Source organism: Oncorhynchus kisutch, linkage group LG6, assembly GCF_002021735.2.
Source record: "Oncorhynchus kisutch isolate 150728-3 linkage group LG6, Okis_V2, whole genome shotgun sequence".
NCBI lineage: Eukaryota > Metazoa > Chordata > Actinopteri > Salmoniformes > Salmonidae > Oncorhynchus > Oncorhynchus kisutch.
This window is the reverse complement of record NC_034179.2, coordinates 16,056,285-16,072,017: the sequence shown is the minus strand read 5'-3', so window position 1 is coordinate 16,072,017 and position 15,733 is coordinate 16,056,285.

The window sequence follows — 15,733 nt, the reverse complement described above, 5'->3', positions numbered from 1 at the left end:
AGCCTTACCTAATTTCATAGACCCAAGATCCATACGTATCAGTCTAGTCAGTGACACCCACAGAACACAACTGTGAAGAGTTTACACAAATATTAAGGTCATAACTCTTATTGCAGGACTTTGACACCACTGTGAAATGACACTAATGTGAAATGAGCCACATTAGCTCACCAGTCAATGGGCTGAATAGTGAGGTGATTACCCACAGTGGTAGCAATGCACGGTTATAACATTTACAGAAAATACAGATATGCCAAGAGGGAGGGGGGGTTGCTTTCTATATTCAGAACCACATTCCTGTAAAGCTAAGAGAAGATCTCATGTTAAACACAATTTAAGTAAAATGGCTACAGGGTCATCTGCCTCACCAACATTCTTATGGGAAGATGCTATAGACCACCACGTGCTAACAGTCAGTCATATTATCTGGATAATATGTGTGAAATGCTTGATAATATACAGTTGAAGTCGGAAGTTTAAATATACTTAGGTTGGTCCAGAGTTATGCCGAGGTCATTCACAGTTTTATTTGAGTCGACTGTACAACCATTAAGAGTAATTGTCAGATTCAACAGAAGATCTCTTTGTTTCTTGGGACCAAATGCTTGCATCTCTGTTTTGTCCGTGTTTAAAAGTAGAACGTTTGCAGCCATCCACTTCCTTATGTCTGAAACACAGGCTTCTAGCGCGGGCAATTTTGGGCCTTCACCATGTTTAATTGAAATGTACAGCTGTGTGTCATCCACATAATTAACAAAGTTAACATTATGTTTTCGAATGACATTCCCAAGAGATAAAATATATAGTGAAAACAATAGTGGTCCTAAAACGGAACCTTGAAGAACACCGAAATTTACAGTTGATTTGTCAGAGGACAAACCATTCACAGAGACAAACTGATATCTTTCCGACAGATAAGATCTAAACCAGGCCAGAACTTATTCGTATATACAAATTTGGGTTTCCAACCTCTCCAAAAGAATGTGGTGATCAATGATATCAAAAGCAGCACTAAGGTCAAGGAGCATGAGGATAGATGCAGAGCCTCGGTCTGATGCCATTAAAAGGTAATTTACCACCTTCACAAGTGTAGTCTCAGTGCTATGATGGGGTCTAAAACCAGACTGAAGCATTTCGTATACATTGTTTGTCTTCAGGAAGGCAGTGAGTTGCTGCGCAACAGCCTTTTCTAAACATTTTGAGAGGAATGGATGATTTGATATAGGCCGATAGTTTTTTTTATATTTTCTGGGTCAAGGTTTGGCTTTTTCAAGAGAGGCTTTATTACTGCCACTTTTAGTGAGTTTGGTAGACATCCGGAGGATAGAGAGACATTTATTATGTTCAACATAGGAGGGCCATGCACAGGAAGCAGCTCTTTCAGTAGTTTAGTTGGAATAGGGTCCAGTATGCAGCTTGAAGGTTTAGAGACCATGATTATTTTCATCATTGTGCCAATAGATACAGTATAGTACTAAAACACTTGAGTGTCTCTCTTGATCCTAGGTCATGGCAGAGTTGTGCAGACTCAGGACAACTGAGCTTTGAAGGAATACGCAGATTTAAAGAGGAGTCTGTAATTTGCTTTCTAATAATCATGATCTGAAGTGAAAGCCATCCTCTCTTGGGGAATGCTGCTTTTTAGTTAGCTTTGCGACAGTATCAAAATTACATTTAGGATTGTTCTTATTTTCCTCAATTAAGTTTGAAAAATAGGATGATCGAGCAGCAGTAAGGGCTCTTCGATACTGCACATTACTGTCTTTCCAAGCTAGTCGGAAGACTTCCAGTTTGGTGTGGCGCCATTTCCGTTCCAATTTTCTGGAAGCTTGCTTCAGAGCTCGGGTATTTTCTGTATACCAGGGCGCTAGTTTCTTATGAGAAATGTTTTTAGTTTTTAGGGGTGCAACTGCATCTAGGGTATTGTGCAAGGTTAAATTGAGTTCCTCAGTTAGGTGGTTAACTGATTTTTGTCCTCTGACGTCCTTGGGTAGGCAGAGGGAGTCTGGAAGGGCATCAAGGAATCTTTGTGTTGTCTGTGAATTTATAGCACGACTTTTGATGCTCCTTGGTTGGGGTCTGAGCAGATTATTTGTTGCAATTGCAAACGTAATAAAATGGTGGTCCGATAGTCCAGGATTATGAGGAAAAACATTGAGATCCACAACATTTATTCCATGGGACAAAACTAGGTCCAGAGTATGACTGTGACAGTGAGTAGGTCCAGAGACATGTTGGACAAAACCCACTGAGTTGATGATGGCTCCGAAAGCCTTTTGGAGTGGGTCTGTGGACTTTTCAATGTGAACATTAAAGTCATCAAAAATTAGAATATTATCTGCTATTAATACAAGGTCCGATAGGAATTCAGGGAACTCAATGAGGAACGCTGTACATGGCCCAGGAGGCCTGTATACAGTAGCTATAAAAGGTGATTGAATAGGCTGCATAGATTTCATGACTAGAAGCTCAAAAGACATTAACTTCATTTTTTTGTGTAAATGTACTATCGTAAAATCCTCCGCCTTTGCGGGATGCACGGGGGATATGGTCACTAGTGTAACGAGGAGGTGAGGCCTCATTTAACACAGTAAATTCATCAGGCTAAAGCCACGTTTCAGTCAGGCCAATCACATCAAGATTATGATCAGTGATTAGTTCATTGACTATAATTGCCTTTGAAGTAAGGGATCTAACATTAAGCAGCCCTATTTTGAGATGTGAGGTATCACGATCTCTTTCAATAATGACAGGAATGGAGGAGGTATTTATCCTAGTGAGATTGCTAAGGCGAACACCGCCATGTTTAGTTTTGCCCAACCCAGGTCGAGGCTCAGACACGGTCTCAATGGGGATAGCTGAGCTGACTACACTGACTGTGCTAGTGGCAGACTCCACTAAACTGGCAGGCTGGCTAACAGCCTGGCCTGCACCCTATTTCATTGTGATTGTGGAGCTAGAGGAGTTAGAGCCCTGTCTATGTTGGTAGATAAGATGAGAGCACCCCTCCAGCTAGAATGGAGTCCGTCCCTCCTCAGCAGGCCAGGCTTGTTCCTGTTTGTGGGTGAGTCCCAGAAAGAGGGCCAATTATCTACTAATTCTATCTTTTGGTAGGGGCAGAAAACAGTTTTCAACCAGCGATTGAGTTGTGAGACTCTGCTGTAGAGCTCATCACTCCCCGAACTGGGAGGGGGCCAGAGACAATTACTCGATGCCGACACATCTTTCTAGCTGATTTACACGATGAAGCTATGTTGCACTTGGTGACCACTGACTGTTTCATCCTAACATCGTTGGTGCCGACGTGGATAACAATATCTCTATACTCTCTACACTCGCCAGTTTTAGCTTTAGCCAGCACCATCTTCAGATTAGCCTTAAACGTCGGTAGCCCTGCCCCCTGGTAAACAGTGTATGATCGCTGGATGGTTAGTTTTAAGTCTAATACTGCGGGTAATGGAGTCGCCAATGACTAGGGTTTTCAATTTGTCAGAGCTAATGGTGGGAAGCTTCGGCATCTCAGACCCTGTAACGGGAGGAGTAGAGACAAGAGAAGGCTGGGCCTCAGACTCCGACTAGCTGCTTAATGGGGAAAACTGGTTGAAAGTTTCTGTCGGCTGAATGAGCGATACCGGTTGAGCATTCCTACAGCATTTCCCTCCAGAAACAACAGCAAAGGACCCTGTGAAGATGCTGGAGGAAACAGGTACAAAAGTATCTATATCCACAGTAAAACAAGTCCTATATCAACATAACCTGAAAGACTGCTCAGCATGGAAGAAGCCACTGCTCCAAAACTGCCATAAAAAAGCCAGACTACGGTTTGCAACTTCACATGGGGACCACGGTCGTGCTTTTTGGAGAAATGTCCTCTGGTCTGATGAAACAAAAATAGAACTGTTTGGCCATAATGACCATCATTATGTTTGATGGAAAAGGGGGAGGCTTACAAGCCGAAGAACACCATCCCAACCGTGAAGCACTGGGGTGGCAGCATCATGTTGTGGGGGTGATTTGCTGCAGGAGGGACTGGTGCACTTCACAAAATAGATGGCATCATGAGGTTGGAAAATTATGAGGATATATTGAAGCAACATCTCAAGACATTAAAGCTTGATCGCAAATGGGTCTTCCAAATGGACAATGACCCCAAGCATACTTCCAAAGTTGTGGCAAAATGGCTTAAGGACAACAAAGTGAAGGTATTGGAGTGGCCATCACAAAGCCCTGACCTCAATCCTGTAGAACATTTGTGGGCAGAACTGAAAAAGCATGTGTGAGTAAGGAGGCCTACAAACCTGACTCAGTTACACCAGCTCTGTCAGGAGGAATAGGCCAAAATTCACCCAACTTATTGTGGGAAGTTAGTGGAAAGCTGCCTGAAACGTTTGACCCAAGTTAAACAATTTAAAGGCAATGCTACAACATACTAATTGAGTGTACGTAAACTTCTGACCAACTGGGAATGTGATGAAAATAATACAAGCTGAAATAAGTCATTCTCTCTACTATTATTCTGACATTTCACATCCTTAAAATAAAGTGGTGATCCTAACTGACCTAAGACAGGGAATTTTTACTAGGATTAAATGTTAGGAATTGTGAAAACGGAGTTTGGCCTCTAGGTCATCAGGCTGCTGATTATTTCGCACACCTGTAACCATCGTCTCGCGCACCTGCACTTCATGTCACTCACCTGGACTCCATCACCTCCTTGATTATCTTCCCGATATCTGTTACTCCCTTTGGTTCTTTCCTCAGGTGTTATTGACTCTGTTTTATGTCAGTATACAAATCAAACTTTCATTAAATCACACATGCAAGACAGCAAATTAAATTCACTTGTTGTGAATCCAGCCAACATGTCAGATTTCAAAAAGGCTTTTCGGCGAAAGCAAACGATGCTATTATCTGAGGATAGCACCTCCGTAAACAAAGAGAGAAACCATATTTCTTTCCTGCAGGCGCGACACAAAACGCAGAAATAAAAATATAATTCATGGCTTACCTTTGACAAGCTTCTTTTGTTGGCACTCCAATATGTCCCATAAACATCACAAATCGTCCTTTTATTCGATTAATTCCGTCGATATATATCCAAAATGTCCATTTAATTGGCGCGTTTGATCCAGAAAAAGACCGGTTCCAACTTGCGCAACGTAAAACTAACCTGTCTCACGACGGTCTAAACCCAGCTCACGTTCCCTATTAGTGGGTGAACAATCCAACGCTTGGTGAATTCTGCTTCACATTGATAGGAAGAGCCGACATCGAAGGATCAAAAAGCGTCGTCAAAAGTTACTTGTAAACTTTGCCCAAAAATTTCAAACTACTTTTGTAATACAACTTTAGGTATTTTTTTACGTAAATAATCAATACAATTGAAGACGGGATGAGCTGTGTTCAATACAGGAAGAAAATTAACTGTAGCTAGCTTTCTGGTCACGCGCCTCTATCTAACAGTACACTTCAAGTGACCCTCAAGATGGCCGTACTTGTTCATTACTTGTTCATTACACAAAGGAATAACCTCAACCAATTTCTAAAGACATCCAGTGGAAGCGATAGGAACTGCAAGAAGGTCCCTTCCCTTGTTAGGACTCCAGGAAGAGTAGCTGCTGCCTTGGCTAATGGTGATCCCTAATAAATACGAACACAAATAACTTTTCATTGATTGTCATAACATTAAAATTAGTGATAATTATTCTAAAAAGATCTGGCCTTTTGATTTGCGTTCAAATTCAGGTGTTGATTTGATCAAAATAATCAAATCATACAAAACATGCATTTATCGCTTATTCTCAATCAATTATTCATGGGTTGTCAACGAAACATCAAACTAAATCCAAATTATTCAAACGCTTAATGGAACTGAAGCCGTCACTGCCATACAAGTTTTAGCTTTGCAAATGGTGTTACACAATTACCTGCTGGTGACTCTTAGCACACCATCTCACAGCCCTCTCTTAGAGACAAACATTTTAACTGGCTCTTCCCACCTCTGGCCCTAACCAAACCGATTGGTTGCTAGGGACCAGCTTGCCAGGTGCCTTATCACTGATGACATGATGACTCCTTGCTGTCCCCAGTCCACCTGGCCATGCTGCTGCTCCAGTTTCAACTTCCACCTGACTGTGCTGCTGCTCCAGTTTCAACTGTTCTGCCTTATTATTATTCGACCATGCTGGTCATTTATGAACATTTGAACATCTTGGCCATGTTCTGTTATAATCTCCACCCGGCACAGCCAGAAGAGGACTGGCCACCCCACATAGCCTGGTTCCTCTCTAGGTTTCTTCCTAGGTATTGGCCTTTCTAGGGAGTTTTTCCTAGCCACCGTGCTTCTACACCTGCATTGCTTGCTGTTTGGGGTTTTAGGCTGGGTTTCTGTACAGCACTTTGAGATATCAGCTGATGTACGAAGGGCTATATAAATAAATTTGATTTGATTTGATTTGATCACACCGTGGGGTCAGCCATTTAAAGGCAGTCATCTTGGGTTCCAGATCTCAATTACTGCCACCCCTGTGTCTTCTTCAAGCGATTGCAGAGAGAGCATCAAGCTCATACTCCTTTTCCCAGCCCAAAACAACAGTATTCATATCTTGAAATGTGGGATTGTGTGTAAATTAAGTAGAGGGAGGAACATTGTATTTGTGTATATTACTGCTGGTCACAGACCAGCAAAATAAGGAGAGCCAGGTTACTCTTTCAAATGGTGTGTAATTACTGAGCGCAGTAGTGTGCAATTATTGATGTGCATAATGTATAGGTCCCCTTGTCTGTCCAGTGCCCTGACCACTGTTTTGTTTCAAGGTACTTATGGAGACAACACCTGTTCCCGAGACATAACACCACAACCCTGAAGACCTCCACCTGGCCGCCACATTGAAGCTCGCTCAGAACAAGCTGCAGAAGTCAAGATTCATTTGGTTAAGTAGGAAATGCTGTATCCCTCATCCTACACATTTTACTGGACCAGTGTATCTGTAGACCAGTGTATCTGTAGACCAGTATATCTGTAGACCAGGGTATCTGTAGACCAGAGTATCTGTAGACCAGTGTATCTGTAAACCAGTGTATCTGTAGACCAAGGTATCTGTAGACCAGGGTATATGTAGACCAAGGTATCTGTAGACCAGTGTATCTGTAGACCAGGGTATCTGTAGACCAGGGTATCTGTAGACCAGAGTATCTGTAGACCAGTGTATCTGTAGACCAGGGTATCTGTAGACCAGAGTATCTGTAGACCAGGGTATCTGTAGACCAGGGTATCTGTAGACCAGAGTATCTGTAGACCAGGGTATCTGTAGACCAGGGTATCTGTAGACCAGAGTATCTGTAGACCAGTGTATCTGTAGACCAGGGTATCTGTAGACCAGAGTATCTGTAGACCAGTGTATCTGTAGACCAGTGTATCTGTAGACCAAGGTATCTGTAGACCAGGGTATCTGTAGACCAAGGTATCTGTAGACCAGTGTATCTGTAGACCAGTGTATCTGTAGACCAGGGTATCTGCAGACCAGGGTATCTGTAGACCAGGGTATCTGTAGACCAGAGTATCTGTAGACCAGGGTATCTGTAGACCAGGGTATCTGTAGACCAGGGTATCTGTAGACCAGTGTATCTGTAGACCAGGGTATCTGTAGACCAGGGTATCTGTATACCAGGGTATCTGTAGACCAGAGTATCTGTAGACCAGGGTATCTGTAGACCAGTGTATCTGTAGACCAGGGTATCTGTAGACCAGAGAATCTGTAGACCAGTGTATCTGTAGACCAAGGTATCTGTAGACCAGGGTATCTGTAGACCAGGGTATCTGTAGACCAAGGTATCTGTAGACCAGTGTATCTGTAGACCAGGGTATCTGTAGACCAGAGTATCTGTAGACCAGGGTATCTGTAGACCAGAGTATCTGTAGACCAGGGTATCTGTAGACCAGGGTATCTGTAGACCAGTGTATCTGTAGACCAGTGTATCTGTAGACCAGGGTATCTGTAGACCAGGGTATCTGTAGACCAGAGTATCTGTAGACCAGTGTATCTGTAGACCAGAGTATCTGTAGACCAGGGTATCTGTAGACCAGAGTATCTGTAGACCAGTGTATCTGTAGACCAGGGTATCTGTAGACCAGTGTATCTGTAGACCAGGGTATCTGTAGACCAGGGTATCTGTAGTGGGATTTGGTTTGTTAGGTTGATGTGAGGACTGCTAATAGTGTTTGCTGTACTAATGATTCTGATGTGCCGCTTGAAACATGACATCCGTTAAGTCATGCAACGGACACACAGTGCCTAAATGATCCTCAGCCCAGCTACTGTACAAGGGGTACCAGTACTGAGTTGATGTGCAGGGGTACGAGATAATTGAAGTAGATATGTACATATAGGTCGGGGTGAAGTCACTAGGCAACAGGATATATAATAGACAGTAGCAGCAGCGTATGTGATGTAGAAGTGTGTGTGTGTGGCAAATGTGTGCCTGTGTGAATATGTTATTGTGTGTGTGTGTGTGTGTGTGTGTGTGTGTGTGTGTGTGTGTGTGTGTGTGTGTGTGTGTGTGTCTGTGTGTCTGTGTGTTGGAGTGTCAGTGTAAGTATGTGTATGGGTAGAGTCCAGTGTGTGTGCATAGAGTCGAAAATAATAAAAGGGTCCAAGCGGATAGTCCGGGTAGCTATTTAGTTAACTATTTAGCAGTCTTATGGCTTGGGGGTAGAAGCTTTTCAGGAGCCTTTTGGTCCCAGACGTAGTACTCCTGTACAGTTTACTGTGTGGTAGCAGAGACTCTGACTTTGGGGGATGTAGTCTGACAATTTTTAGGGCCTTCCTCTGACACCACCTGTTATAGAGGTCCTGGATGGCAGGGAGTTTGACCTGGGCCATACACACTACTCTCTGTAGCGCCTTGCAGACAGACGCAGAGCAGTTGCCATACCAAGCCGTGATGGTTCTGCTGTTGAACTTTTTAAGGATCTGAGGGCCCATGCCAAATCTTTTCAGCCTCCTGAGGAGGAAGAGACGTTGTTGTGCCCTCTTCACGACTGTGTTGGTGTGTTTGGACCATGATAGGTCCTTAGCGACGTGGACACCGAGGAACTTGAAGCTCTCAACCTGCTACAGTACAGCCCCGTCGATGTGAATGGGAGTGTGTTCGGCCAGGGTCTTTCACTGGGATTCTGGAGACGGTTGCAAACACAACATGAACCCTAGCTGCAGCCACCTCTTCCAGTCAGCCACCTTGTCCAGTTCAGCTTGAGTTAGTGGTTTATTGAAAATATTGAAAAGTGGATTATAAAATTAAGTCTTGACATTCAATGTTCATTAATTGGAGAGGGGTGAAATTTCCCCAGCCCCATCCTTCAGCTGTTTACACTGGTGTGTGCTTCCTTTTCCACAAAGCTTTGAAAATAAGCAATGCGAGTTTATTGCCTAATGCAGATTTAAAGCAGCCTACTGTTTTAAGCAATTAAGATTCAATAGATGTACTGTTAATAAATGGTTTACAGAACTAAAACATTTTCCAAATGAATACAAATGAAAAACAAAGATATCTTCATTGCATACTGTATGTCTTCACACTCCATAGTTCAGAGGTGGGACCACAGGTCTCCGAGTGGTGTGGTGGAAAAACGTTTCATGGGCACGTAGTTTTTCCTGATCTGGTAACCTAACCACACAGACACAGAAAATAACATGATTGGACAATAAAACTCACAGGGCTTGCTTTATGCAGTTTTGCATCATGTAGTCCTGCCCTCTGCAACTGTAGGTCTAATAAAAAATATACTCATGTACACATGTATTGTGTTTATTGCTAAATTCCAGTACATAATTTTGGATTGAAAAAGTATTGGTAGCCAAGTCAGCCCAAGTTTGAATATAAAGCACATTTGATCCCATTCACATTTTCTCACAAACAAATGGGCTATAAATACATAACATTACCGCTTTACCCTGGCCAGAACGCATAATAGGCTAGACTATACAGCTGCTGTTATTAGTAGCCTACAGTCTACAGTCAAAAATAGTCTCGTTTCCATGCAATACAGCATCCAAGCAAACAGGGGATGTCCTGAGGACATTCAACGACATTCCCGTTGGGTCTCTTAAGGGTTTTGGCGTAACATTATTCCACTGACGTTATGATAACGTTCTGAGAACGTTGCGTGATGGACCCAAGGGAATGTTCTCTTGGGGACCTTTCTCTATTTCCCTGTTTGTTCCCAGGAGATCACCATGTCACCATCACCATGTCCATGACCATCACCATGTCAGAACCTTTTAAAGAGGTTCTCAGGACTTTCATTTTACTAGTCCTTTGGATGTTGTGTGATGGTCCCAAGGGAAAGTTCGCAGGGGGACCTTTTTTATAGTTTAGATTTTGTCCAGTCCGGTCTGACTGTTGACGTTAACATCAAAGCCAGGGTGGACTGACCAAACTTAAACAACTTTTCAACGTCCAAGGATGTCCGGTGTCGGTTGGTGAGATGCTGGTTACAGTAAATGAAAAGAGAGGAGGCTCAATGATAGGTGTCAGTAAGAACTGGGAGAGTTGGCATTACCAGGAGGTTGAGAGAGAGAGGCAGAGAGAGAGAGAGGGGGAGAGAGGAAGGTGTTGTCCAGATTCTGACTGTTTTAACACCTGGTTTGATCACCAGATGACAGGAAGACAAAGAAAACCATTAAGAGCTGAACATAACAGTATGCCAGTGGAAGGGAGTAGCAGGTGCAGGTGACCCAACTGTGTTTTGTGTCTTCTATGATTTCCCAGTGTAGCCAATTCAGTTGCAGTAATTCCTTTGGTAATTCTGAGCTTTAATCACTTGATAATTCATCAACAAAATTAATATCAGTAAAATCACTATAACTAATTGGTAGGTCGACCATTACTTATTACTTCTGTAAACGTTTATTATCCTCCACCCTCATGAGGGAGAGAAATGAGAAAATATAGAGATACAGTGTGTGGGTTTTTGTAATGGCAAAACCTCTTGGCATACCGATCCCTTTAGCGGGATCATTTTCGTCAACATCCGCTGAAAATTAAATTACTAAAAAGCAATAGAATTAATCGCTTACCTTTGATGATCTTCGTATGTTTGCACTCACGAGACTCCCAGTTACACAATAAATGTTTGTTTTGTTCGATAAAGATTATTGTTATATCCAAAAACCTCCATTTGGTTGGCGCGTTTTGTTGAGTAATCTACAGGCTCGTGCAGGTCATGACGGGCAGACGAAAATTCCAAATAGTATCCATAAAGTTCGTAGAAACATGTCAAACGTTTTTTATTATCAATCCTCCGGTTGTTTTTACAATAAATAATCGATAATATTTCAACCGGACGGTAGCCTTTTCAATACAAGAGAGAAAGAAAAGGTCTCGTTCCTGTGTCGCACGTATGAACAAATCTGGGGACACCTAGCTATCCACTGATGCGATGTGAACATTCTCGCTAATTTTTCAGAATAAAAGCCTGAAACTATGTGTAAAGACTGTTCACACCCTGTGGAAGCCATAGGGAAAGGAATCTGGTTTATATTCATTTAAATGGAGGACAGGCTTGCAATGGAACAGAGTATTTTCAGAAAAACAGCACTTCCTGGTTGGATTTTCCTCAGGTTTTTGCCTGCAATATCAGTTCTGTTATACTCACAGACAATATTTTGACAGTTTTGGAAACTTTAGAGAGTACTCTATCCTAATAAGCCAATTATATGCATATTCTAGCTTCTGGGCCTGAAAAATAGGCAGTTTACTTTGGGAACGTGTTTTATCCAAACATCAAAATACAGCCCCCTTGCTTCAAGAGGTTTTAAACTTACAGAAGGTAAACCATTTATCCAAAACTAAATATAAGTGTTGGCAGGGGTCTTTACATCAACATTATTTTGTTTTGATGTATTTCTGATACCTTTTAAGATTTTTCTTGTACAGTGGGGAGAACAAGTATTTGATACACTGCCGATTTTGCAGGTTTTCCTACTTACAAAGCATGTAGAGGTCTGTAATTTTCATCATAGGTACACTTCAACTGTGAGAGACGGAATCTAAAACAAAAATCTAGAAAATCACATTGTATGATTTTAAGTAATTCATTTGGATTTTATTGCATGACATACTGTAAGTATATGATCACCTACCAACCAGTAAGAATTCCGGCTCTCACAGACCTGTTAGTTTTTCTTTAAGAAGCCCTCCTGTTCTCCACGCACTACCTGTATTAACTGCACCTGTTTGAACTCATTACCTGTATAAAAGACAACTGTCCACACACTCAATCAAACAGACTCCAACCTCTCCACAATGGCCAAGACCAGAGAGCTGTGTAAGAACATCAGGGATAAAATTGTAGACCTGCACAAGGCTGGGATGGGCTACAGGACAATAGGCAAGCAGCTTGGTGAGAAGGCAACAACTGTTGGTGCAATTATTAGAAAATGGAAGAAGTTCAAGATGACGGTCAATCACCCTCGGTCTGGGGCTCCATGCAAGATCTCACCTTGTGGGGCATCAATGATCATGAGGAAGGTGAGGAATCAGCCCAGAACTACACTGCAGGACCTGGTCAATGACCCGAAGAGAGCTGGGACCACAGTATCAAAGAAAACCATTAGTAACACACTACGCCATCATGGAATAAAATCCTGCAGTGTACGCAAGGTCCCCCTGCTCAAGCCAGCGCATGTCCAGGCCCGTCTGAAGTTTGCCAATGACCATCTGAATGATCCAGAGGAGGAATGGGAGAAGGTCATATGGTCTGATGAGACAAAAATAGAGCTTTTTGGTCTCAACTCCACTCGCCGTGTTTGGAGGAAGAAGAAGGATAATTACAACCCTAAGAACACCATCCCAACCGTGAAGCATGGAGGTGGAAACACCATTCTTTGGGGATGCTTTTCTGCAAATGGGACAGGATGACTGCACCGTATTGAGGGGAGGATGGATGGGGCCATGTATCGCAAGATCTTGGCCAACAACCTCCTTCCCCCATTGAAGATGGGTCGTGGCTGGGTCTTCCAGCATGAAAACGACCTGAAACACACAGCCAGGGCAACTAAGGAGTGGCTCCGTAAGAAGCATCTCAAGGTCCTGGCGTGTCCTAGCCAGTCTCCAGACCTGAACCCAATAGAAAATCTTTGGAGGGAGCTGAAAGTCTGTATTGCCCAGCGACAGCCCCGAAACCTGAAGGATCTGAAGAAGGTCTGTATGGAGGAGTGGGCCAAAATCCCTGCTGCAGTGTGTGCTAACCTGGTCAGGAACTACAGGAAACGTATGATCTCTGTAATTGCAAACAAAGGTTTCTGTACCAAATATTAAGGTCTGCTTTTCTGATGTACCAAATACTTATGTCATTACTTAAAAATCATACAATGTGATTTTCTAGATTTTTGTTTTAGATTCTGTCTCTCACAGTTGAAGTGTACCTATGATAAAAATTACAGACCTCTACATGCTTTGTAAGTAGGAAAACCTGCAAAATCGGCAGTGTTTCAAATACTTGTTCTCCCCACTGTAGATGTTTTCTAAGACCCCCTTTCCATCTGTTATCCAGAAATCAAAGTCGTTACTTATGCCAAATTCTTAAGATGGAAAAATGTATCTATGCCTTCATTTCCCCAAAATATAGACTCTTAAATTTCATTTGACACCCAATTTAATATACTCCTATGACCATCACATGTTGGTGCTCATGGCTCCTTTTCAATGGATATGCCCCTAACCAATAGTAGTGAAATGAGATTAAATCTAGTCATGATCAGTTTAATATATATTCATTAATTAGCCTAAGTGAAATAGATTGGCTTGATAGCAGCAGTCATTGACCCTGTTGGTTGGTTAACAAGAAAATCTTGACGTTAGACATTGTTCATTTTTTCTTGACGTTACACAGCATTCACTTTTGGGAAAACTGGTCCAGCCACTTCAAAACAAAACCACATTGTATTGGTCACATACACATACTTAGCAGATGTTATTGCGGGTGTAGCGAAATACACCCGCAATAGTTAGCCAAGATGGCGTAGCAGTAGGACGTGTGTGTTTGTCTTTGTCTAATCCCATGTCTTAATAGCCAGGCTTTTTTGTATATATCTTAATCTCACTTTCTATCTACGAACTAAATATACTTTCCTGCAACCCGCCTCACCCAATGTGGTAGGGATCTGCTATTTTTATTCCTTATAACTGGAACTTCCATTAGGAGCTTGCCAGCTAACTAGCAACTAGTCTTTGTTAGCCAGCCAGCCTTAGCTCGGACAACACCTTCCAGTCTGCAAAGCGTGATATCAACCCAGAGCATATTGGTCTGCTTATCTCTACAATATCACCAGATTCCTGCCGCTTTGGATCATTATACTGGATCATCGCAGCTAGCTAGCTGCAAATGAGTGGCTACAGTTAGCTAACACCTCTGTCCCGAAGCAAGCACCAGCTAGTCTTGAGCTAGCCTCGAGCTAGGCCCATATACCAGCTAATTCTAGGGCTACAATACTTCCTTTGCAAATTGGCCTGGAGCCTTTATTGTCGACACATTACGACTGGACTGCCGACGTGATCACCCGATGTGGTCTCAACAGGCTATTCTGTTACGATGTCTCCAAAGAACCATCACTAGCCCCGGCCCGCTAGCTTTTCTGAACGCTGTGTCCCCTGCTCACCTAGCGTAGTAGTGACTACCGAAAGGCACACTGACTCACCTATTGCTGCTCTTTTGACCCTATGATCACTCGGCTACACTGCTGATGCCCCCTGGACTATTTTAATAACACGGTACCTCATTATTTTTTACCTGTCGGTCCCAGCCTCAAACTCAGGTCCAGTATGTATCTAACTGACCCTCTCTGCCCATTCATTGCTATTTACCCATTTTTGTCTTAGCTCTCCTGATCAACACCTGTGATTGCTTTATTCCTCTCTCTAATGTCAATATGCCTTGTCTACTGCTGTCTTGGCTATTTCTTATTGTTTTAATTCACTGTAGAGCACTCAGTCCCGCTCAAAATGCCTTAAATAGCTCTTTTCTCCCACCCCAAACACATGCGGAGACCTCAACTGGCTCAACTGGTACCTCAAGAGACTAAACCTCTCTCATCATCACTCAACGCCTTGGTTTACCTCCACTGTACTCACATCCTACCATAACATTGTCTGTACATTATGCCCTGAATCTATTCTACCACGCCCAGAAATCTGCTCCTTTTATTCACTGTCCCCAACGCACGAGACGACCAGTTCTTATAGCCTTTAGCAGTACCCTTATCCTACTCCTCCTCTGTTCATCTGGAGATGTAAAGGTTAACCCAGGCCCTGTAGCACCCAGTTCCACTCCTATTCCCCGGGCCCTATAATTTGTTGACTTCTGTAACCGTAAAAGCCTTGGTTTCATACATGTAAAGATCAAAAGCCTCCTCCCTAAATTGGTTTTATTCACTGCTTTAGCACACTCTGCCAACCCTGATGTCCTAGCCGTGTCTGAATCCTGGCTTAGGAAGGCCACCAAAAAATAAGAACAGATATAGCCCTTGGTTCACTCCAGACTTGACTGCCCTTTACCAGCACAAAAACATCCTGTGGCGTACTGCAATAGCATCAACTAGCTCCTGCGATATGCAACTTTTCAGGGAAGTTAGGAACCAATATACACAGGCAGTTAGGAAAGCGAAGGCTAGATTCTTCAGTCTCATCTGAAAGTTGTAGATTCTTGGTTATCTGCATGAACCCTGGCTAACAA